This window comes from Balaenoptera physalus (assembly GCF_965194825.1).
Source record: "Balaenoptera physalus genome assembly, chromosome: 4".
NCBI classification, from domain to species: domain Eukaryota; kingdom Metazoa; phylum Chordata; class Mammalia; order Artiodactyla; family Balaenopteridae; genus Balaenoptera; species Balaenoptera physalus.
Genome location: NC_138891.1, coordinates 125,615,851 through 125,639,038, shown reverse-complemented (window position 1 = coordinate 125,639,038; position 23,188 = coordinate 125,615,851). Strand labels below are relative to the sequence as shown.

General features: G+C 36.6%; 1 long non-coding RNA gene across 1 annotated transcript in view; it reads left to right on the top strand.

The window, feature by feature from the left end:
• LOC309660157 overlaps positions 1–23,188 on the top strand; it is a 633,532-nt gene that overhangs the window by 22,994 nt on the left and 587,350 nt on the right. The gene's annotated exons all lie outside the window — the stretch shown is intronic.

Below are 23,188 nucleotides of genomic sequence, written 5' to 3'. Positions count from 1 at the left end.
TATATTCAAGAATCCCTGCATCCCAGTGTAAATCCCACTTGATCATGGTGTATGATCCTTTTAATGTGCTTTTGGATTCTGTTTGCTAGTATTTTGTTGAGGATTTTTGCATCTATATTCATCAGTGATATTGGTTTGTATTTTTCTTTTTTTTAGTGTTTCTGTCTGGTTTTGGTATCAGGGTGATGGTGGCCTCTTAGAATGAGTTTGGGAGTGTACCTTCCTCTGCAATTTTTTGGAAGAGTTTGAGAAGGATGGGTGTTAGCGCTTCTCTAAATGTTTGATAGAATTCACCTGTGAAGCCATCTGGTCCTGGACTTTTGTTTGTTGGAAGATTTTGAAACACAGTTTCAATTTCATTACTTGTGATTGGTCTGTTCATATTTTCTGTTTCTTCCTGGTTCAGTCTTGGAAGGTTATACCTTTCTAAGAATTTGTCCATTTCTTCCAGGTTGTCCATTTTATTGGCATAGAGTAGCTTGCAGTAGTCTCTTAGGATGCTTTGTATTTCTACAGTGTCCATTGTAACTTCTCCTTTTTCATTTCTAATTTTATTGATTTGAGTCCTCTCCCTCTTTTTTTTTTTTGATGAGTTTGGCTAAAGGTTTATCAATTTTGTTTATCTTCTCAAAGAACCAGCTTTTAGTTTTATTGATCATTGTTACTGTTTACTTTGTTTCTATTTCATTTATTTCTGCTCTGATCTTTATGATTTATTTCCTTCTACTAACTTTGGGTTTTTTTGCTCTTCTTTCTCTAGTTCCTTTAGGTGTAAGGTTACATTGTTTCTTTGAGATTTTTCTTATTTCTTGAGGTAAGATTGTATTGCTCTAAACTTCCATCTTAGAACTGCTTTTGCTGCATTCCATAGGTTTTGGATCGTCATGTTTTCATTGTCTTTTGTTCCAGGTATTTTTTGACTTCCTCTTTGATTTCTTCAGTGGTCCCTTGGTTATTTAGTATGGTATTGTTTAGCTTCCATGTTTTTGTGCTTTTTACAATTTTTCCCTGTAATTTGTTTCTAAACTTATAGTGTTGTGGTCAGAAAAGATGCTTGATATGATTTCAATTTTCTTAAATTTACCGAGGCTTGATTTGTGACCCAAGATGTGATCTATCCTGGAGAATGTTCCATGTGCTCTTGAGAAAAAAATGTAATCTGCTGTTTTTGGATGGAATGTCCTATAAATATCAACTAAATCTATCTGGTCTATTGTGTCATTAAAAGCTTGTGTTTCCTTATTAATTTTCAGTCTGGATGATCTGTCCATTTGTGTAAGTGAGGTGTTAAAGTCCCCCACTATTATTGTGTTACTGTCAATTTCCTCTTTTATAACTGTTAGCATTTGCAGAATGTATTGAAGTGCTCCTATGTTGGGTGCATATATATTTATAACTGTTATATCTTCTTCTTGGATTGAACCCTTGATCATTATGTAGTGTCCTTCCTTGTCTCTTGTAACATTCTTTATTTTAAAGTTGATTTTATCTAATATGAGTATTGCTACTCCAGCTTTCTTTTGATTTCCATTTTTATGGAATATCTTTTTCCATTCCCTCACTTTCAGTCTGTATGTGTCCCTAGGTCTGAAGTGGGTCCCTTGTAGACAGCATATATATGGTTGTTGTTTTCGTATCCATTCAGCAAGCCTGTTTCCTTTGGTTGGACCATTTAATCCATTCACATTTAAGGTAATTATTGATATGTATGTTCCTGTTACCATATTCTGAATTATTTTGGGTTTGTTTTTGTAGGTCCTTTTCTTCTCTTATGTTTCCCACTTAGACAAGTTCCTTTAGCATTTGTTGTAAAGCTGGTTTGGTGATGCTGAATTCTCTTAGATTTTGCTCATCTGTAACACTTTTGATGTCCCTATCGAATCTGAATGATACCCTTGCCAGGTAGAGTAATCTTGGTTGTAGGTTCTTCCCTTTCATCGCTTTAAATATATTATGCCACTCCCTTCTAGCTTGTAGAGTTTCTGCTGAGAAATCAGCTGTTAACCTTATGGGAATTTGCTTATATATTATTTGTCATTTTTCCCTTGTTGTTTTTAATAATTTTTCTGTGTCTTTAATTTTCTTCAATTTGATTACTTTGTGTCTCAGCATGTTTCTTCTTGGGTTTATCCTGCTTGGGACTCTCTGCACTTCCTGGAGTTGGGTGGCTATTTCCTTTCCCATGTTAGGGAAGTTTTTGACTATAATCTCTACAAATATTTTCTCGGGTCCTTTCTCCCTCTCTTCTCCTTCTGGGACCCCTATAATGTGAATGTTGTTGTGTTTAATATTGTCCCAGAGGTCTCTTAGCCTGTCTTCGTTTCTTTTCATTCTTTTTTCTTTATTCTGTACTGCAGAGGTGAATTCCACCATTCTGTCTTCCAGGTCACTATCCATTCTTCTGCCTCAGTTATTCTGCTATTGATTCCTTCTAGTGTATTTTTCATTTCAGTTATTGTATTGTTCATCTCTGTTTGTTTGTTCTTTAATTCTTCTAGGTGTTTGTTCTATAATTCTTCTAGGTCTTTGTTAAACATTTCTTGCATCTTCTTCATCTTTGCCTCCATTCTTTGTCCGAGGTCCTTGATCATCCTCATTATCATTATTCTGAATTCTTTTTCTGGAAGGTTGCTTATCTCCACTTCATTTAGTTGTTTTTCTGGGGTTTTATCTTGTTCCTTCATCTGGTACATAGTTCTCCGCCTTTTCATTTTGTCTGTCTTCCTGTGAATGTGGTTTTTGTTCCACAGGCTGCAGGATTGTAGTTCTTCTTGCTTCTGCTCTCTGGTGGAAAGCTTGTTCAAGCTTTCTTATGGGAGGGACTGGTGGTGGGTAAAGCCGGGTGTTGTTCTGGTTGGCAGAGCTCAGTAAAACTTTAATCTGCTCATTTGCTGATGGGTGGGCTGTGTTCCATCCTTGTTGGTTGTTTGGCCTGAGGTGACCCAGCCCTGGAGCCTACCCAATTCTTTGAGGGGGCTAGTGGCAGATGCTGGGAGAGCTCACGCCAAGGAGTACTTCCCAGAACTTCTGCTACTAGTTGCTTGTCCCCTCAGTGAACCACAACCACCCCCCACTTCTGCAGGAGACCCTCCAACACTAGCAGGTAGGTCTGGTTCAGTCTCCTATGGGGTCACTGTTCCCTCTCCTGGGTCCTGATGTGCACACTACTTTGTGTGTGCCCTCCAAGAGTGGAGTCTCTGTTTCCTCCAGTCCTGTCAAAGTCCTGCAATCAAATCCCACTAGGCTTCAAAGTCTGATTCTCTAGGAATTGCTCCTCTTGTTGCTGGACCCCCAGGTTGGGAAGCCTGACTTGTGGCTCAGAACCTTCACTCTAATTGGTGGACTTCTGTGGTATAATTGTTCTCCAGTTTGTGAGTCATCCACCCAGTGGTTATGGGATTTGATTTTATTGTGATTGCATCCCCTCCTACCATCTCATTGCAGCTTTTCCTTTGTCTTTGGATATAGAGTATCTTTTCTGGTGAGTTCCAGTGTTTCCCTGTTGATGATTGTTCAGCAATTAGTTGTGATTCCGGTGCTCTCACAAGAGGGAGTGAGCACACATCCTTCTACTCTGTCATCTTGAACCAATCTTCTCCATCCCAAGGGACTTTTCTAACCTAACAAATTGACATCCTTGTTAGAAACCAACCTAACATTTAAACATGTGAACCCAGACATGAAAGTAATTAACCCTCCTGGAGCCATCATTGCCCTCTTAGGAATAGATGTTGGGTGGATAAAACTTCCCCCTTCCATGCCCCAGGCAGCCAGTTCTAAGAGGCATTCCATAAGGCTCTTCAAGAGTTCACAGGTAAGATCTAACGCTAGTCAACCTTTGCAGTGACCAATTCAGTAACTCATCCTGAGGTAGGAGATAGATGGGTCCCAGGCTGAACAGCTGGAGTTTGTCCCCTGTGGACAGAAACTCCAAGATGAAGAGGAGGAGGAGCTAAGCCCTGCCCAGATAAGAGACCACATATTTCTCATTCTCGAGGTCAAAGAGAGCTTCCCGACTACACATACATAGAAAGGCTCCTTGGAGTTCAAAAAGGGAAGGGGTGTCACCCCATAGTAAGTGATGTCAACTACCTATAGGCCCCTTTGTTGGAATCCATCTTGGCTAAGAGATGCACATGCATACATGAGAAGACCCTGAGACAAACCAAATACAGATTCAGAACCAGGCAAAGCAAGATCATTGGCCAAAGGAAACCCTGAAGAAATGTCCCATATAAATGATTCAAAGTACCATGAGGGCACGACTCTCTCTCTGAGTCCACCCATGTGTCTATCCATATGTACCCTTTCTCCTTCTAATAAACACCTTACTTGTTTCACTTTTTTCCGTCTCTATGTGGAAATTCATTTCTACACAGCTGATGGACCAGGGCCTTGTCAGTGGCCACTGGTTCCTGGTGGTCTAGTGGCTAGGATTTAGCAGTCTCACTGCCATGGCCTGACTTCAGTCTCTGGCTGGGAACTGAAAACCTGCTTCAAGCTGCTGCAGGCCAAGGTCAGCCAAGATCAATACTTGTAATGTAATTCTCTTATTCCCTGTCCCTCAATCCTGTTCTTTGTGATGACTTTCCAAATATACTTCCTGTAGTACAAATCTTTGTTTTTGGCCCTTTTTTTTTTTTGACAAAAACTATACCTGCCTTCAAATACTTTAGCAGATACCATATATTAAATATCTTTCAGAAAATTCATAGAACACATTTATCATAATGGGAATTCTAAGAAGTCCAACAGTTAATAAATATGTTAATTTTTAATTTACTTTGTTTAAACTTGAATTTCCCTACTTTTTTTAAATCACAAAGCCTTCCTTTTCTTGACATAATATCTTTCGAAATCCTAACACTAAAAACATGTTAATGATCAGGAAACTGACCATGTAGTTCTCTTATCATTCCATCATATTATCGTTCACTGAGCCATGAGAAGTTTCCTTCACTATCTTAACTTTTATTATATTATTGAGAACCATGATTTTTGCTGTGGATTACGCAAATCCACTCATATATCCTATATGTCTTTAAGGACATTATTTGAAGGCGTTCATATTTCTACCTTTAGTTGCAAACACCAGCTTCAAAACCTGGGAAAAAATGATAAGAATTAAAATTAAGTTAAAAAAAAGAAAAAAAGGGAGATAGTTGAATGATTATTATATGTAAGGACAATTGGAGAAATTAAAAAAAAAATTAAGACCATTTCTTTCCTCAAGAAATCACAAATATTAAACAAACAGTAAAATTTATGTTCATTAGTTTTCGATGTTAATAATCATGTTGCCTTTTCTCCAGACAGCTTAACCTTTCATGCTCCTTTGGAATTTTGTGATTTGCTTTGTCAATGAAATATGAGCATAGCTGATATACCTTATTTTTCTCCATACTCGATAATTGTGGAGCACAAGTTGATATGAAGGAGTCATATGACTGAAACAACCTACATCAAACAAACAAACAAAAAAGCTTTTGTTAAGTCATTAAAATTCTAACGCTAGTTATTGCAGCTTGACCTAGCCTATCTTGACCTATGGAATAATTTGAAAGAATGATAGAATAAAAGCAACCAGATTGAACCTGAGGTAATTTCTAAATAAATTATTAATTCCTTCTCATGAAAATATTTTTTGAGTGTTAATTATGAGACAGGTCCTCTTGTGAGCACTGCAGTTTGAATTGAGACGAAAACAATGTTTCTGTTCTCATGCAGCTTATTCCTTAGAGGAACACAGACAATAAACTAATAAATATACAACCACCAAACAAGGTGGTTTTAAATTACTTTTGATTATTAAGAAATATAGCAGCAGGGACTATAATGGAAATTCTGGGGGTCCAGAAGCAGGGAACTTCAGTTACTCCTGGAAGGCCTCCTGGAGAAGAAGGTGTAATCTGAATGATAAGAAGTGATATTCTCCTCTGAAAGAAACTAGGACTCCTAGGAGAAATGGCTAATTCTAGGGCTGGAGCAAGGGAAATACAAGATGAGTTTGGAGCCTCATATAGTACCTCAAAATAAGGAAGTGCTCAAAAAACTTTTTTTAAAGGATGAAGGCATTCAAAGAGTTACTGGAGACAGTCTGAAAGAGTTCCCAAGCTTAAAAAATTTGAGCAACAAATTAATAATGTACTACTGGATTATAACTTAAGGTGTAAGTTACTTATTGAATCTATGATGGTGTAAAAAAAATGATTGAATAAATAGAGAACGGAAATATTTTCCTTACAGAAGAATTCTACATGATAGAGAGATAGTGTTATGGTCTGAATTGTGTCTCTCCATAATTCATATGTTGAAATCTTAGCTTTCAGCACCTCAGAATGTGACTGTATTTAGAAATAAGGCCTTAAAGAGGTGACTAATGTAGGGGAGGAAAAAAAAAAAAAAAAACTCTTCCTTTCTCCTCTTAAAACCAATGTCTGTGGCTAGCAAATCAAACTGATAAAAGATTAACAAAAGAAAAACAATGTTATCTATACAGATTCTCATGGGAGTATGCAAAGTAAAACATAACTCAAGGAGGCAGCCAGCTTATATAATATTTTAGTCTAAACAAAGGGAAATGGAATTTTGGGCTTCTGGGCTGAGAAGGCAAATTATGGGAGGGTGAGGGGAGGAAATCTATGGTAAATAAAGGTTGTCTTGAAATTTATATTAGAGTCTCTTAGATGACATGGGGACTAGCCATTTTCCTGGTATAGAGATATCTTTACAAATAGAAATTTTCCTTATAAATGTAAATTTATTTTATAAAAGGAGACATTTATAATTTATTTTTAAGTAGTTGGGGAGAGGTAAATAACTTTTGCTGCATCTGCCGGTGCTCAAATGGCTTTATCTCCATGTAATTCATATGCCAAGGAGGCATAATTTGGGGTGGGATATTCAAATACATTTCATTAAATTAAAATGAGCCCTTTAGGGTGGATCTTAATTCAATCTGACTTTATTTAAAAAAAAAAGAGATTAAGATACACAGAGAGAGATATCAGGGGCACAGGGGCACAGAGGAACAACCATGTAAAGAGGCAGCAAGAAGGTGGCTATCTGCAGGCCAAGGCGAGAGACAGCCTCAGGGGAAACCAACCCTGCCAGCACCAGCACCTTGACCTTGGAATTCCAGCCTCCAGAACTGTGAGAAAATGCATTTCTGTTGTTTAAGCCACCCAGTCTGTGGTACTTTGTTAGGACAACCCTAAAAAATGAACATATATATGTATACACATAATTTTATCTATATCAGTATCTATCTATCTATAGCTAATCTAAACAGAGACAGAGCGACAGAGAGAAACAGAGAAAGAAAAATGATCCACCTCCTGGAGGCAGAACTTAATCTTCCACCCTGAATGTGGGCAGAACTTAATAGCTTGGTGCCACAAAAGAGAATATCAAAAGGAAAAAAGAAATAATAACTTTACCATGGAGAAACCTGGCAAACACTACCTTAACCAAGTGATCCAGTTTGACATCACTGATAGTGTTGTGTTTCTGACACATATCTACTGATCGAGGTAATGAAAAGGGCACTCCATCTCTATTCTTTCCCCAAACCCCCTAACCCCTGTCTAATAATGAGATAAACATAAGACAGATCCAGTGAAGGACAACATGCCTGACCAGAACTCAAAACCACCAAGGTCATCAAAAGAAGAAAACCGATGAAATCATCATAGACCAGAGGAAGCTAAGGAGACATAATGAATAAATGCAATGTGGTGTCCTCGATAGAATTCTGGAACAGAAAAGGGAAATTAATGGAAAAACTGGTGAAATCTAAGCACATTGAAAAGTTTAGTTTATAATAATGTATCACTGTTGGTTTCTTAGTTGTGACAGTGTAACATGGCTACCTACAAAGCTATATGCAATGACACAATCTAGTTAAATTCTGACGTCCTCCAAATAGAATCGTAACTAATTATGACTAGGTTTGAGCTGGTGATAATTTATAGAAAAACGTATTATTTGCTGATGACCAAGTGATCAATATCTTTCTAGTTCAGATCTCTTTTCTGGAACAAGAATCTTGCATGAGAAAACTAGGTATTTTACTTCTATATTCAGTGAAATACTCTACTGCAAAGAATTCTGTATTCAGGGACATCTGGTGCAAGAGGACATCTTCGTTCAAGATTTCTCAGCCTTCATCACATTTTGTTACTTTAATAAAATGAAGTATGTTCCTTTGTCTTCCTCTCAATATTCTGCCTAATCCAAAAATGGCCCTCTAGCCCTTCACTGGCTGAACAGAAATACCACCATTTTATTCAGAATGAACATAGGCCAATGGTTGTACCTCTCGTTACATATGATCTTTGGAATGACTGGTGTGAGCCTAATAAGTAATATATCTTTATCATAATTAGTCTGAAGATATTTTTTTCATATCCTTGGTCCAATAATTCTAATAGGTATATCACTATTTCCCACTCATTCAAACTCAAGCATGAACCTCATCTGAACCCCTTTTTATCCAATGACCCATACACTTGATTCTTCACTTCTAAATATTCCATCTTGTATTTATTGAAATAAGTAATTTATTTTCTTATCCAGTTCCTCATTTCTCATTTTCCAGTATGTTTTTATTGAAGTGATGTATGTATGTGTGCACGTGTATATGCTTGTCAAAAGGGTTAAATTTAAATAAATAAATGTTGGAGATTGTACAGAATCTATGATCTAACATATTAATATAAAATTTGAAGCTTTCCGTGCCCCTGTGTTCAGAACAGTATGAAAGTTCAACTACTGTGACAAGATTCTAATTACCAGTTTGACTTTCCCAATGTTTTAACACTGGGCTACTCTTGTAAGACATTTCAAAAAATAGCAGTTCCTACACATATGGCTCAGAAATCCTACTTTTATAAATGGAGGAATAGAATTAATTTTCTTTCCTGCTTAAAAACTTACTCCTTCCATGAAATCTACACAGGTATCTTTTATTTAGTCCCTGGAGGAGATCTATCGCCTCTCCCTGCCCATCAAGGAATCTGAGATCACTGACTTTTTCCTGAAAGTGTTCCTGAAGGAGGAGATTCTGAAGAGTATACCTGTGCAAAAGCAGATCTACACTGGCCAGCAGACCAGGTTCAAGGCATTTATCACCATTGGGAATTACAACAACATGTCATTCTGGGTGATAAGTGCTCTAAAGAGGGAGCCATTGTAATTTATGGGGCCATTATTCGGGCCAAGGTCGCCATAGTCTCCGTGCAACAAGATAGTGGGGGGACGAGATTGACAAGCCCTGCACTGACCCTTGCAAGGTAACCCACTGCTGTGGCTCTGTGCTGGTATACCTCTTCCCCACCCCCAGGGGAACTGGCAGAGTCTCAGCCCCTTTGCCCAAGAAGTTGCAGTTGATGGCTAGTATCAATGACTGCTACATCTCATCCAGGGGCTGCAGTGCCACCATGGATAACTTCACCAAGTCCACCTTCCATGCCATCTCCAAGACCTACCGATATCTCATCCCATCCTCTGGAAAGAGACTGTGTTCACTAAGCCTCCCTATCAGGAATTCACTGACCATCTTGTAAAGACCCACACCACAGTTTCCACATAGAGGACCTAGGCTCCAGCTGTGGCCACCACACATTTTTTAAATACAAGGAAAATAAAGTAAATTAAGCTTGTTTAAAAAATAAATAAAACTTCACACCCCATTTAAGTCACTATGCTAAATCTAAAGAGAAGTGGGGGGCTTCCCTGGTGGCGCAGTGGTTGAGAGTCTGCCTGCCAGTGCGGGGGATACGGGTTCGAGCCCTGGTCTGGGAAGATCCCATATGCCGCGGAGCGGCTGGGCCCGTGAGCCACAACTACAAGTATCTGGAGCTTGTGCTCTGCAACGGGAGGGGCCGTGACGGTGAGAGGCCCACGCACCGCGATGAAGAGTGGCCCCCACTTGCCGCGGCTGGAGAGGGCCCTCGCACAGAAGCGAAGACCCAACACAGCCAAAAATAAATAAATAAATTAATTAATTAAAAAAAATAAATAAAGAGAAGTGGGTTAAGATGGGTTAATATTGTTATTATTGTTGAATATTAAAATGAGTGTGGTCTTCAATATTCTGTAATGACCTATATGGGAAAAGAATCTGAAAAAGAATGGATATATGTATAACTGAATCACTTTCCTGTACACCTGAAACTAATACATTATAAATCAACTCTACTCCAATATAAAATAAAAATTAAAAAAAAATCATGCCATAAACAAAAAATTAAAATGTAAAAATAAATAAAATGATTGTGGTCTTTTGTTCATTTTAGGCACTATATTTAAACAGGAGTATGATTCAAATTAACAAAAATCTAAGATAAATTGTCTGTAAAGAAAACCAAAGAATGTTTGGCAAACTAGTAAGTTTAGGCTACTGGGGAGAGAAATTAAAAATTTAAATCGTAGTGAGCAGAACCTAATTTAATGTAAGACAATATTCAAAATTGTGTTTCTGGGCCCTTAGGGCTGTAACTCAAATTTGTTTTGGCATCTCCAACACTGTGTAACCGGATTTTTCATATATTTAGGCAGTGAAACTTGGCAAATAATTGATAGTAGGTATGATTGATTTTAAGGAACCATATGGCAATATACCAATAATTTTATTTCCAATAAACAGAATTTAAATAAGAGATAATGGACTTTCTCCTCTGTGCATTTAATCCCTTTTCAAATCAATTAATTTTAGGGAAGTCTTTAATATCTTTGTTAATCTTCTGGACATTATCTACAGCATTTTCTATATGATAAGAATTTTGATGACAATATAAAACTCAGCAGCATTAGAAATCTTTTAACTATAAACTACTAATGTTGGCTTCCAAAATAATAGGAGTTGTACTTTTCTACTTATTCCCTTGCTTATAGAAGATTTCAATCACACAGAAATCATCTAGCAAACTACAATTTTGATGTGTTTATAAAACCTTTATTCTTCCCCCACCCCCACCACTGTTATCACATATGATACACATTTGCAGAGAAATTAGGATGTACCATTCCTAATTTATGTAGAGAGTGCATTTTCAGATTAACTCTGGCATGTACTCTGCATCCATTTGCAAAGTGATGTTTTTAATTACTCAGTTGAGGCAGGGAGCAAGAAAAATAGAATCTAAATAGTTTTCTAGTGTTCTAATTTAAGCCTTAAAAAATTGACTATTTAATTTGAGCTACTATAAACCCTAAAAAAGTTCAAGCATGTTCAATATAAATATGGGAATACAAAACAAAAATAAAACTAATTTTTGGATTACCTTCTCCTTTGAGTACTTGTACTACCGCAATAGATTCTGAATTATTGACCATAATGAAAATACTATCTGATGGATTAAGACCTAAAATGTCTTAATATTCACTCTATAGATTAAATTAATTTAGAACTTCTCATTGGTTTATAGGTTTATAGCCACTTTGTAATATTCTTAAAGGATTATAGGTCAACTAAAATGTTGAAGTTTCTAAAGCATATTCCATGAAAACATTTTTTAAACAGTGTTTATATACATGAATAAGCCATTGTTGGGAGGAATTTGTTTTCATTGCCTTTTTGGTAAAATTATTAAATGTCCTTATTTAAGTTTGAGATAGATTCTCTCTTAAAAACTCAAATACCCATTTAACTAAAATGTATATTTTAATAACTGATATCTCTGATGAACAAGACTGGATTTACAACCATAGATTGTAATCAAAGTCTTGAGAACTCAAACTGAATACTTTTATTCTTACACTGATGAAAAAATTTCATAATATCTATATCTAATTAAGTATTTACCATGATGATACCTTTCCCATGAGCAAGATGCAATACTTGTTTCAAAGGTAGTGCAGTCCAAATTCTTAAAGTGACAAAGTGATTTTCAATATAGCCCATACATATTCTTGAGATTGAAATATTTTGGTCAAATTCATTTTACCCAGGGGGTCAGGTCTAGTACATTGTGATTTGTGAGTGTCCTAAATGGAAGGACAGACATACTCAGTTGAACAACATTACAATTAATTTTTTATACAAAATATATTCCAGGGATGAAAAGAAACTTACATCCTGAAAACTTATAATTATTCTACTACTTTTTTTGCCCACTCATTATGATATAATCACAGCACTGGACAGTCTGGACTATAGGCTATATTGAATAGACTTTGCACTTTTACAGAGTATCATTTTCCTTAAGCAAAACATTTTAAAGATGTTCTTAACTCAGAAGTTTGTTCATATTTCCTATAATTAATTCCATTGAGATAAACATACATAGCTTCTGCTTTTGAAAATAATTTAATTCACAGATATAACTTTTTTTTTTCATTTTCTGTTTATTTTTATTAATTGTCAGAGTTGGAGAAAAAACTTTCTGTATATTAGCTTCCAGTTTCAAATGGAACCTTTGCACAACTAAATGTAGATTCTGTATTTCTGTATAATTCATAACCATTGATTTTATGGTAGTCATAATAGGAGCAACAATGGAGACAACAGGTATTGCATAAGGTTTTTACCATGTGGCAACTAGTGGATCACATGCTTTGCATCTTTCTCTTTTAATCCCTGTACACTCCTATGAGTAAATTCTTGTTATTCCCATTTTACAGATGAAGGAATTGAAATTCAGAGTTCAGTTGAACAAGGTTGCAAACCAATAAGTGATGGAGCTAAAATTTGAACCAATGTTTAAAGTGCCAAAGCTTATATTCTCAAGCTCTACTGCCTTCCTGATAGAAATCGTTATGGAAGCCATTGCTAGTAAGTATGATGAAATAAAATACATTATAGAATATGGTAGATACAAGTAGAAAACAGAAGGAAGAACTCCAGACAGGTTGGTAAAATGGGGTTGGGTCCTCTACCAGGGAAGAAAGCCAACACTTATTGGCATCCTGTTATAGTACAGATGATGGGGAGCCATTTCTAGTAATGCTGATTTGCTGGTTCAGTACTTTCCTAGTGAATTAACTTGAAATAATTTCCTACAGAGTCTCGAAAGAACCAATACACAATTGCTTCTCGCAAAAATGTAGAGGTAAAAACCATGCAATTTTAAATATTAAAGAAAATGATATACCTAACAATTGTGTATTAAAAAACTGTTTAGAAAAATGATAGTACAGTGAATGTCTTTTATTTTTGATCTAAGTGCCATATATTAAATGATTACTAGGCTTATTTTATTTTTCTATGATATTTTATAAATACCTCTAGGCTGAAGAATATAAATTATGTTTTCCTACACAGATTCAAAAATTAAAGGTTATATTTTTCATGCATAACTAATACAATTTCAGTACCTTTTAAGAAATCAGAAAAATAAAACTAAAAGTGGCATAGCTTGGAAAAGAAATGTCAAGATGCCAAGGTACTGACAATAACAATACAGTGATAGAATAAGTGACATGTACAGTGGTGTTGGCAGGTGCGGTTATCTCAAATTGTCAAACTAACCAACTGCATTACTACCCAGGCCCCAACATATTGCTTAACCCCTAGAAACACCACAGTGATTCTGTATTCTGTTAAGTACTAGAAAAAGAGTGCCACACAATTTTTGATAATTTGGGGAAAATGGCCACACACATACACACAATCTTATGTATATAGATATGGATTGAACTTAGATAGATTGAGGCCAATCAAAGGAAGGAACCTTAAATTCAATATTAAATCTCTAAAATATGAATAGAGACAAGACAATGTTTCCTGATTTCTCCATGTTTTGAAGCCAACTCTTATAAGAATGTTTGCAAAGAAGTGTCTCAGGAAGCGTGCGCCCCTTCTCAGTAGGGTCGTAGCTGGTGCACTTGGCAAATCTTAATATTGTGCTGTTTGCCATTGCTTCTGGGCCACCAATTTCCTTATCTTCCACTCTGACTTCCCCAGCCTGCTGTTCCGGGTGTCCACAAAGAAAAAAAGAAAAAGGATGTTGGCAAAAAAAAAAAAAAAAATTGATAGAATTAATCATTCAAGTGTGATCAGATTTTCTCTAAGTATTGGCACATATGCGGATGGTTCCTGCTATGGGATGAATATTTGTGTCCCACCCCTCTCCCACAAATTCACATGTTTAATCCCCAATGTGATCATTTCTGGAGGTGAGACCCTTAGGAGGTAACTAGGTTTACATGAGGTCATGAGGGTGGAGTCCCCATGATAGGATTAGTTCCCATATAAGATGAGGAAGAAATCAAAACCCTCTCTGTCTCCATCACGTGAGCATATAGCAAGAAGGCAGTCATCTACAAGCCAAGGAGAGAGATCTCTCCAGACATCAAAGCTGCTGGAACCTGGATCTTGGACTTCCAAGCTTCCAGAACTATGAGAAATAAGTGTCTTTTATTTAAGCCACCCAATCTATGGAATTGTGTTGTAGCAGCCCCAGGTAACAAAGAAAGTTCCCTTCTCTATTCTCCAATGATATTATGGTTAGTTCTCTCTGTCAATCTCTCTACAACTAGACCTGTAAATACCTTGAAGTCATAAACCACTAGTATATGGCAGAATGAAATCCCTAGAAATATCCTTATATGTAGCCCATTGGATGACAATTCAAATTGCTCACATTTATGCAGTATTTAAAATTTCCCAAAGTGCTTCTACATGTTACCTCATTTAGCACCATCACACTATCATTGTGAAAATATTTAATATATCTAATTTCCAGATGAAAACAACTGAGTCTAGATAAGACAAGAAACTTCCCAAAGTCATAAAGCTATGTACATTTGAATTTTTGAACACATTAAATATTCATATACACTTTTTCTACCTTGAGCTTGACATTGATCTTTCTAGTTAATGAAGTTATTCATTAGTAAAATTATCTTTTTGAGACTATGTCTTCAAATAATTATCCAGGATATTTTCAGAACATTTCACATTTATATCTGAGTGATAATGATTGATTAGTTTAAAAAAGTCCACCTCTCCTATTTGTTGAATTTAATTTTTTGCAAGATGTTTAAATGGAATTCTTGCAGCCTCTGTTTTAAATGAGGTTCTGCTAGACAGATAACAGCTGTTATCTGTTAGGTAACAGAGTGAGGAAGAAACAGACTTCCCCTTAGGTAGAAATTGCAGAAGCAATTTAGAGAAACCTGGATCACCATTCTTGAACCCTTCAGTCCAATCAACTGTGATAGATTGGAAATTGCCCCTCCCCACAAATTCATGTTTTAATATTTGCAATCTATGAATGCTATCTAATGTGATGAAGTCTTTATAGAGGAGATTAAGTCATAGACCTTGAGATGGGGAAATTATCTTAGATTATCTATGTGGCTCCTTATCGCCATCACATGTATCCTTATAAGAAAGAGGCAAAGGTAGATTTAACAGAGGAAAAGGCCATGTGAAAATGGAGCAGGGAGAGATTTAAAGATGCTGACCTTGAAAATTGGAGTGATGTGGTTATAAGTGAAAAAATGCCATCAGCCACCAGAAGCTGGAAGACTCAAAGAATGGATTTGCCCCTAGAGACTCCGTATGGAACATAGCCCAGCGGACGCCCTGATTTCAGCCCGATGATATGGATTCAGACTTCTGGACTCCAGAACTTTGAGAGAACAAATTTCTGTTGTTTTAGACAACCTAGTGTTTGGTAATTTGTTACAGTAACCACAGGAAACAAATACCTCAAAAACATATAAAAGGTAACGAAGTGGGTAACAGTGAATTACGGGCTAATTTTCCCTGTAGAGATTTCCATGGGAGAATGCAGAGGTCCTGAGTTGAGTGAGATGAAGTCTAGTGTGTGACTCATGCCTGAGAAAGACAAGGTATCTATGGAGCAGGAAAGAAGATGCTGCCAGGATTTATGGGGGCAAGGGATGCATGAATGTTTCTGTGAACTAGATGTGGACCACAAAAGAGGGAATGAGTGTAGATCTACTTAGATCCTTTCTGGCATTGGGTAGATAATTTGTGGTGCCCTGTGCAAAAGAAAAATGTGAGCCTCTTGTTAAAAAAGCAGGACACTTTTCTCTTTTCTTCTACAGTTTCTCTGTCTACCTTTTGTGGTAGGCATGATAGTAGTCTCCCCAAAAATGTCCTTCTCCTAATCCCTGGAACCTGAGAATATATGAGATTATGTAGTAAAAAGGGAATTAACATCGCAAATCAACTGACCTTAAAATGGGGGGGGGGCGGTTTGTCCTGGGTCTAATGTAATCTCAATGCTTCTGTTTTTTCTTTTCTTCTTTTTTTCCTGTTTTTTCTTTTTTTTTCTTTTTTAACATCTTTATTGGAGTATAATTGCTTTAAATGTTGTGTCAGTTTCTGCTGTATAACAAAGTAAATCAGCTATATGCATACATATATTCCCATATCCCCTCCCTCTTGTGTCCCTCTCCCACCCTCCGTATCCTGCTCCTGTAGATGGTCACAAAACACTGAGTTGATCTCCCTGTGCTAGACAGCTGTGTCCCACTAGCTATCTATTTTACATTTGGTAGTGTATATATGTCCATGCCACTCTTTCACTTTGTCCCAGCTTACCCTTCCCTCTCTCCGTGCCCTCAAGTCCATTCTCTACGTCTGTATCTTTACTCCTGTCCTGTCCCAAGGTTCATCAGAACCTTTTTTTTTTTCTTTTTTTGGATTCCATATATATATGTTAGCATAAGGTATTTGTTTTTCTATTTATGATTTACTTCACTCTGTATGACAGACTATAGGTCCATCCACCTCACTACAAATAGTTCAATTTCATTTCTTTTTATGGCTGAGTAATATTCCATTGTATATAAGTGCCACATCTTCTTTATCCATTCATCTGTCGATGGATACTTAGGTTGCTTTCATGTCCTGGCTATTGTAAATAGTGCTGCAAGGAACATTGTGGTACATGTCTCTTTTTGAATTATGGTTTTCTCAGGGTATACGCCCAGTAGTGGTATTGCTGGGTCATATGGTAGTTCAATTTTTAGTTTTTTAGGGAACCTCCATACTGTTCTCCATAGTGGCTGTATCAATTTACATTCCCAACAACAGTGCAAGAGGGTTTCCTTTTCCCCACACCCTCTCCAGCATTTATTGTTCATAGATTTTTTGATGATGGCCATTCTGACCAGTGTGAGGGGATACCTCATTGCAGTTTTGATTGGCATTTTTCTAATGATTAATGATGCTGAGCATCCTTTCATGTGTTTGTTGGCAATCTGTATTTCTTTGGAGAAATGCCTATTTAGGTCTTCCGTCCATTTTTGGATTGGTTTTTTTTTTTGGATATTGGGCTGGATGAGCTGCTTGTATATTTTGGAGATTAATCCTTTGTCATTTGCTTCATTTGCAAACATTTTCTCCCATTCTGAGGGTTGTATTTTAACCTTGTTTATGGTTTCCTCTACTGTGCAAAATCTTTTAAGTTTCATTAGATCCCATTTGTTTATTTTTGTTTTTATTTCCATTTCTCTAGGAGGTGGGTCAAAAAGGATCTTGCTGTGATTTATGTTATAGAGTGTTCTGCCTATGTTTTCCTCTAAGAGTTTGATAGTGTCTGGCCTTACATTTAGGTCTTTAATCCATTTTGAGTTTATTTTTTGTGTATGGGGTTAGAGAGTGTTCTAATTTCATTCTTTTATATGTAGCTGTCCAATTTTCCCAGCACCACTTATTGAAGAGGCTGTGTTTTCTCCATTGTATATTCTTGCCTCTTTTATCAAAGATAAGGTGACCATATGTGTGTGGGTTTATCTCTGGGCTTTCTATCCTGTTCCATTGATCTATATTTCTATTTTTGTGCCAGTACCATACTGTCTTGATTACTGTAGATTTGTAGTACAGTCTGAAGTCAGGGAGCCTGATTCCTCCAGCTCCATTTTCCTTTCCCAAGATTACTTTGACTATTCCTGGTCTTTGGTGTTTCCATACAAATTGTGCAGTTTTTTGTTCTAGTTTTGAGAAAAATGCCATTGGTAGTTTGATAGGCATTGCGTTCAATCTGTAGATTGCTTTGGGTGGGATAGTCATTTTCCCAATGTTGATTCTTCCAATCCAAGAACATGGTATATCTCTCCATCTGTTTGTATCATCTTTAATTTCTTTCATCGGTGTCTTATAGTTTTCTGTGTACAGGTCTTTTGTCTCCTCAGGTAGGTTTATCCCTAGGTATTTTATTCTTTTTGTTGCAGTGGTAAGTGGGAGTGTTTCCTTAATTTCTCATTCAGATTTTTTGTCATTACTATAGGAGTGAATGAGATTTCTGTGCATTAATTTTGTATCCTGCTACTTCACCAAATTCATTGATTAGCTCTAGTTGATTAGCTCTGTTGGAATAAATTTCAGGCTTGCAAACAAAAATCTGATGAATCTGTTCATGTCTATTACAATCAACTTCAGATTATTTTCTAAAGAAAATTCTGATCTTCCTTCAGATGTTCATTTCACCCAAGAGCTTTTAACTCTGTTTATTAGTGAGCTGAACCAGGAACTTTCCCTTTTAGTAAAAAGGACCAGGCTGGGGTAGTAAACTATGTCTACTCCAGATTTAGTTACTCTGGCAGACCAGCTCTCTCACACTCTGGATGAGTCACCTAAAAGGAAGACTGCCAAAATTCTTAATCTTCAACTCCAGCAAATAAAGGCTCCTAAACAAAACCAAAACCCTTTTAGCTTCTGCTGTTATTGCAAACAGCTAGAACATTGGAGAAGAGATTGTTACAAGTTTAAGCACTTTAGGCTCCTTCAGCCCTCTAACCAGTCTTTTTAACATCCTCCTCATTCTCAATAATGGGGCTCCAAGGAAGCACAGGGGCTCTTCCCAGTCCTCCCTCTTAACTGGCTTGGAGGAACAGTCCTCCAGATTGGGGATGAATCTCTTCCAGTACTAACTGACACTGAGCCACACTCTTGGTGCTCAACCCCACTACAATAAAACTGTCCCTGCCTTGGAGTAATAAAACTGTTCAAATAGTGGAGCTCTCTAATGAACTTTAAGAGGTTCCTGTCTCTGAACATATTCCCTTTAGTTTAGGGGCATTGAGAGATACCCACCCTGTTCTTCTTAGTTCCTCTCCCTCATCCCCAACAATCCATTCATTAGGTCAAGACTTTTTAGAGAAGTGTCATGCTGGAATTTCTTTCTCCCTAAAGAGGAAAATAATTCTAGAATTTGAAAGTAGTCATTAAAATAACTGACCAGTGAATTAAATGACCTTTGACATCTTTTTTTGTTCTGTCTCTGATGGTACTAGAGCTAATTCTGGAAACACTGATCATTAGTGCCTACTGAATCAGCTACCACCTTTCTTATGGGCAAAATCTCCAACTGATGTTGGCAAAATTCACAGTGCACCTCCCATTAGATTCAAATGGGAATCTACCCCTCAAAATCTCTTCCCAGAATTAATCAATACCCTATAAGTAAAGAAGGCCTTCAAGGTATAAAACTCATAAAAGAAGACTACAAGTTTCAAGGCCCCATTATCTCTTGCATCATTCTTGGTAATACTCCTGTTTTATCAGTGAGAAGACCTAAGGGCTGAGGGTAGAGGTTTATCCATGACATCAGAGCAATACACTGTTACTTCTCAACACCCTGTTTCCCCTAACTCTAATATATTGCTCACATCCATTCCTAACAAATGTAAATTCTTTACTGTAATTGAGTTATGCAGCACAATCTTTAGCATTCTAGTTGATGAAGCTACTCAATACCCTTTTGTCTTCACTTGGGACAAAAAACAGTTCACGTGGACAGTAAGCCATAAGGCTTACAGAGAGTTCTTCCTATTTCTCACAAATCCTGAAAGCTGATCTGGATGACATAAAGTTCTCTAAGTGTTCTACTTTGTTGCAGCATGTGAATAATTCTCTTCTTTGCTCTCCTTCTCAAGCCTCCTCATAGGAAAACAGCAGCATCCACTTGTTAAAGATTTTAGACTTAATGGGACATAAGGTTGACCAAAAAATAAAGAAAAGAAAAGAAATTGTAGTTTACTCAAACCCAGGTTTGATATTTAGGGTATCTGATGTCAAAACAAGGGCTACATTTATATCCAGATAGATTTTGTGGTGTCCTACGTTTCTTAAAACCCAAAGCTAAACACCAACTGGGAGTTTCTTGAGCTAAATAGTTTTTGCCAAAACTGGTTTCCAAATTTCTCTCATGTCCAACATTCTGTATGTTTTATTAAATAATAGCAATCCCCACCCTATTTTATGGGGGAAAAAACAGACAACATAACCCTCAAGGCCTTAAAGAACAGTTTGAAGAACACACCTGCCCTTGGGCATCCAAGTTATCAGATTTCTGCTTGATTTGTGTCCTGAAGCTTTAATTCCTTGCCCTGCAATATAATTGTGCCTTGACCACTCTGACTGTAACAGGTTGTCCCTCTGCCTCTGTTGGTTTTTTATTCCACAATGAGAAGAACAGTGCAATAGGTTGAAAGCATCTCTTTATCCTAAATGAGAGGCTTTACCCCTTCCAGGTCAAGCTAAGAGATTGTACATCTGTTTGTTTCAATGTTAGTAGGTGTTTCCCATCTCCAGCTTTTAAAATCTTGTACTCCAAGGATAGAGTTCCTTTGCTGAGTTGTTGAAATGGTCTGTGCTCTCTCACTCATGCTGCCTCTTACCTACATTAAAGAAAAGAAGAGTGCTGCCCTCTTCCTTGGGCTAAGGAAGAGGAGTTTAAGGCGGGTGGGCACTGGAGTGTGGGCAATGTGTATTCTTTGGCTTAGGTCTAGTACAAGGAAGTCTGGTTAAGTCTGTCTGAAAGAGCCAATCGGAGAGAGAGAGAGAGAAAAAAAAGAGAGCATCTTTACTAAGAAGAAAGCAAAAGTCCACGTTTTCTCTGTACTATGTAGATTAAACCAAGCTGGATGGAGCTGTCCTCAAGGGCATTCCAAATAGGAGAATTGCCTAAGTGGCGAAATGACCTGGCAATACAGCGAATGGTCAGAAACTCGGGGACTGAAGAGAAACAGAACGTAGTCAGTGGAAGGGTCACCATAAACCTCATAAGAATTGGAATTGAATGTTGTCAGTAAGAAAACTTAGGAGAAACTCACAAAGACATTCTAGCTCAGTGCTTTCTAAATGTTATTGTATGTACAAACCATTGGAAGAACTTGTTAAAATATAGGATCTGAATCAGTAAGCTGTAGCAATTTCCAAAGTGAGGCTGATGCTTCTGGTCCAGTTTCCACACTTTGGATCAGAAGGTTGGTAAGAGAAAGAGTTGGCTTTGGGTATCCACCACACCCAGCGACCATCCACACCAGAGCCTGCCACTACTAGTCTCGTAAAAGCTATGCTTCCCTTTCTGCTGTCCTCTCTCCCCCAGTGCTAGACTCCTAAAGAGTGAGAAATTCAAGTTGATGAAGGGTAGAAAAGAAAGATGAGGAGAGAGAGAAGATGACCATTGACTTTGTCAAGTTGTTGTATATTTCTCTCAATATACAAAGACACAAGGGCCGGACCACATGTAACAATTGACCTCTGAGCCACATTAGAAGCCCAGGAAACCAAACCACAACCTCTGCAGCAAGCAGTCCAGGAAGCCAAACCACAGTCTTTGCAGCAATGGGCTCATATGATCAGGATTTGGTCGATGACATTGAAGTTCCCATTTTTGTTCCCACTTCCAACTCAAGACTGACCAGTCAAAGCCAAATATCTTTTCTAAATCAATCACATAAGATGATCTGTTTCTAGTTAGGCTGCCTTACACTGCCCCACAAGTACAACCTCCAATCAGAACATACCTAAATTTTTTAAATTTGTATCAAGTATTGTGACAAACTAACAAGGATAAAAGGTAAAGGAAGGTTTAGTACCTGATATAGATCATAGCGATTAAATCTCTTTCTCCAGAATCAGACTTGGATTTGAGCCCCACGTCCTCCAAGCATTTCCTGTCCTCTCCTGGACAAGGCATTAAACCTCTTTGAAATTCAGTTTATTTAAGAAAAAAATGGAATAAATAATAGATTTACCTTACAGGGCTACTATGAGTATTAAATAAGAAAATAACTATAAAGTCCCTAGCATGTAGTAAACATACAAAGAATATTTGCTATTGTTTCTATAACATTAAAAGATTTAGCATTTGAAATAATACTGTTTATTCAAAGTTATGTAAAAACAGATAACATTCAGTTTAACATGGAGTCCATCTCAAATATTAGTAAATCAGTATTATGAAACGTAGTAGATTCTATATTAAATGCAAATTATTTGCTTTCTCTAAAGAAATATATAGCAAGAACAATTTCTAATTATATGTTTCACAAATCAAAAGGCATGTGACATAATGAAATATGTCAAAATAAGACAATTAATAGGTCAATAATGGGTCAAATAGCTCTTAAACACACAAGCTAAAATACAACAGAATTTCAATGACTACATGAAAAGAAAAGATGCATCATTGTTACTGAATTTTTATTCATGACAAAAAAATCTTAAAGTCTGAACATTATGTATTCATCAATGGTAATTTCTTGTTTAATAGATAATTTCAAACAAGATAAAAGTGAATTAAATTATCCTTGATTTCAGAGCTTTATATTATTTACAATACTTTTCATTCATTTTTCATGTTTTCACACTTAAAATTGTACAAAATATACATATTTTAGTCAAGATCTTATCACAAGCATTTTCTATATTTCACCATATGTTGTAATTTTTATTTTTAATTGTGAAAAATATAACCATATTAAAGTGAAGATAGAAAATAATGCAAAAGAAACTATCCATAATCCTACAGTTACTGTAACCACTTGATGTTATTACTTCTGTTAGAATTTCTAATTTTCTCTCGTGTGTGTGTGTGTGTGTGTGTGTGTGTGTGTGTGCGTGCATATTTTTAGTAGAATTATATTGGTAGAGAAACTGCAATATATCCTGCTTTATCCAATTGATATTATGTTAGATGTATTGCTAGAAAAGTGTTGATCTATTTGTTTCTAGCAGTATATAATTTTTATCCCATCTTATCTAAGCATGAAATGTTTTTCTAAGGTAATCTAAACAAAAAGTAGACAAATAAGAAGACAAGTAAATGGTCATCCCTTGTTATTTTAATTTTTTATATTTTCAGTTACTGGTGATATTAGTATTACCCAATTAGTTTTCTTGTTTAAATCTGCATTTATTATTTTGTATACTTATTATCTACCCATTTATGTATTATGATTTTAGAAATATCTAAAATTT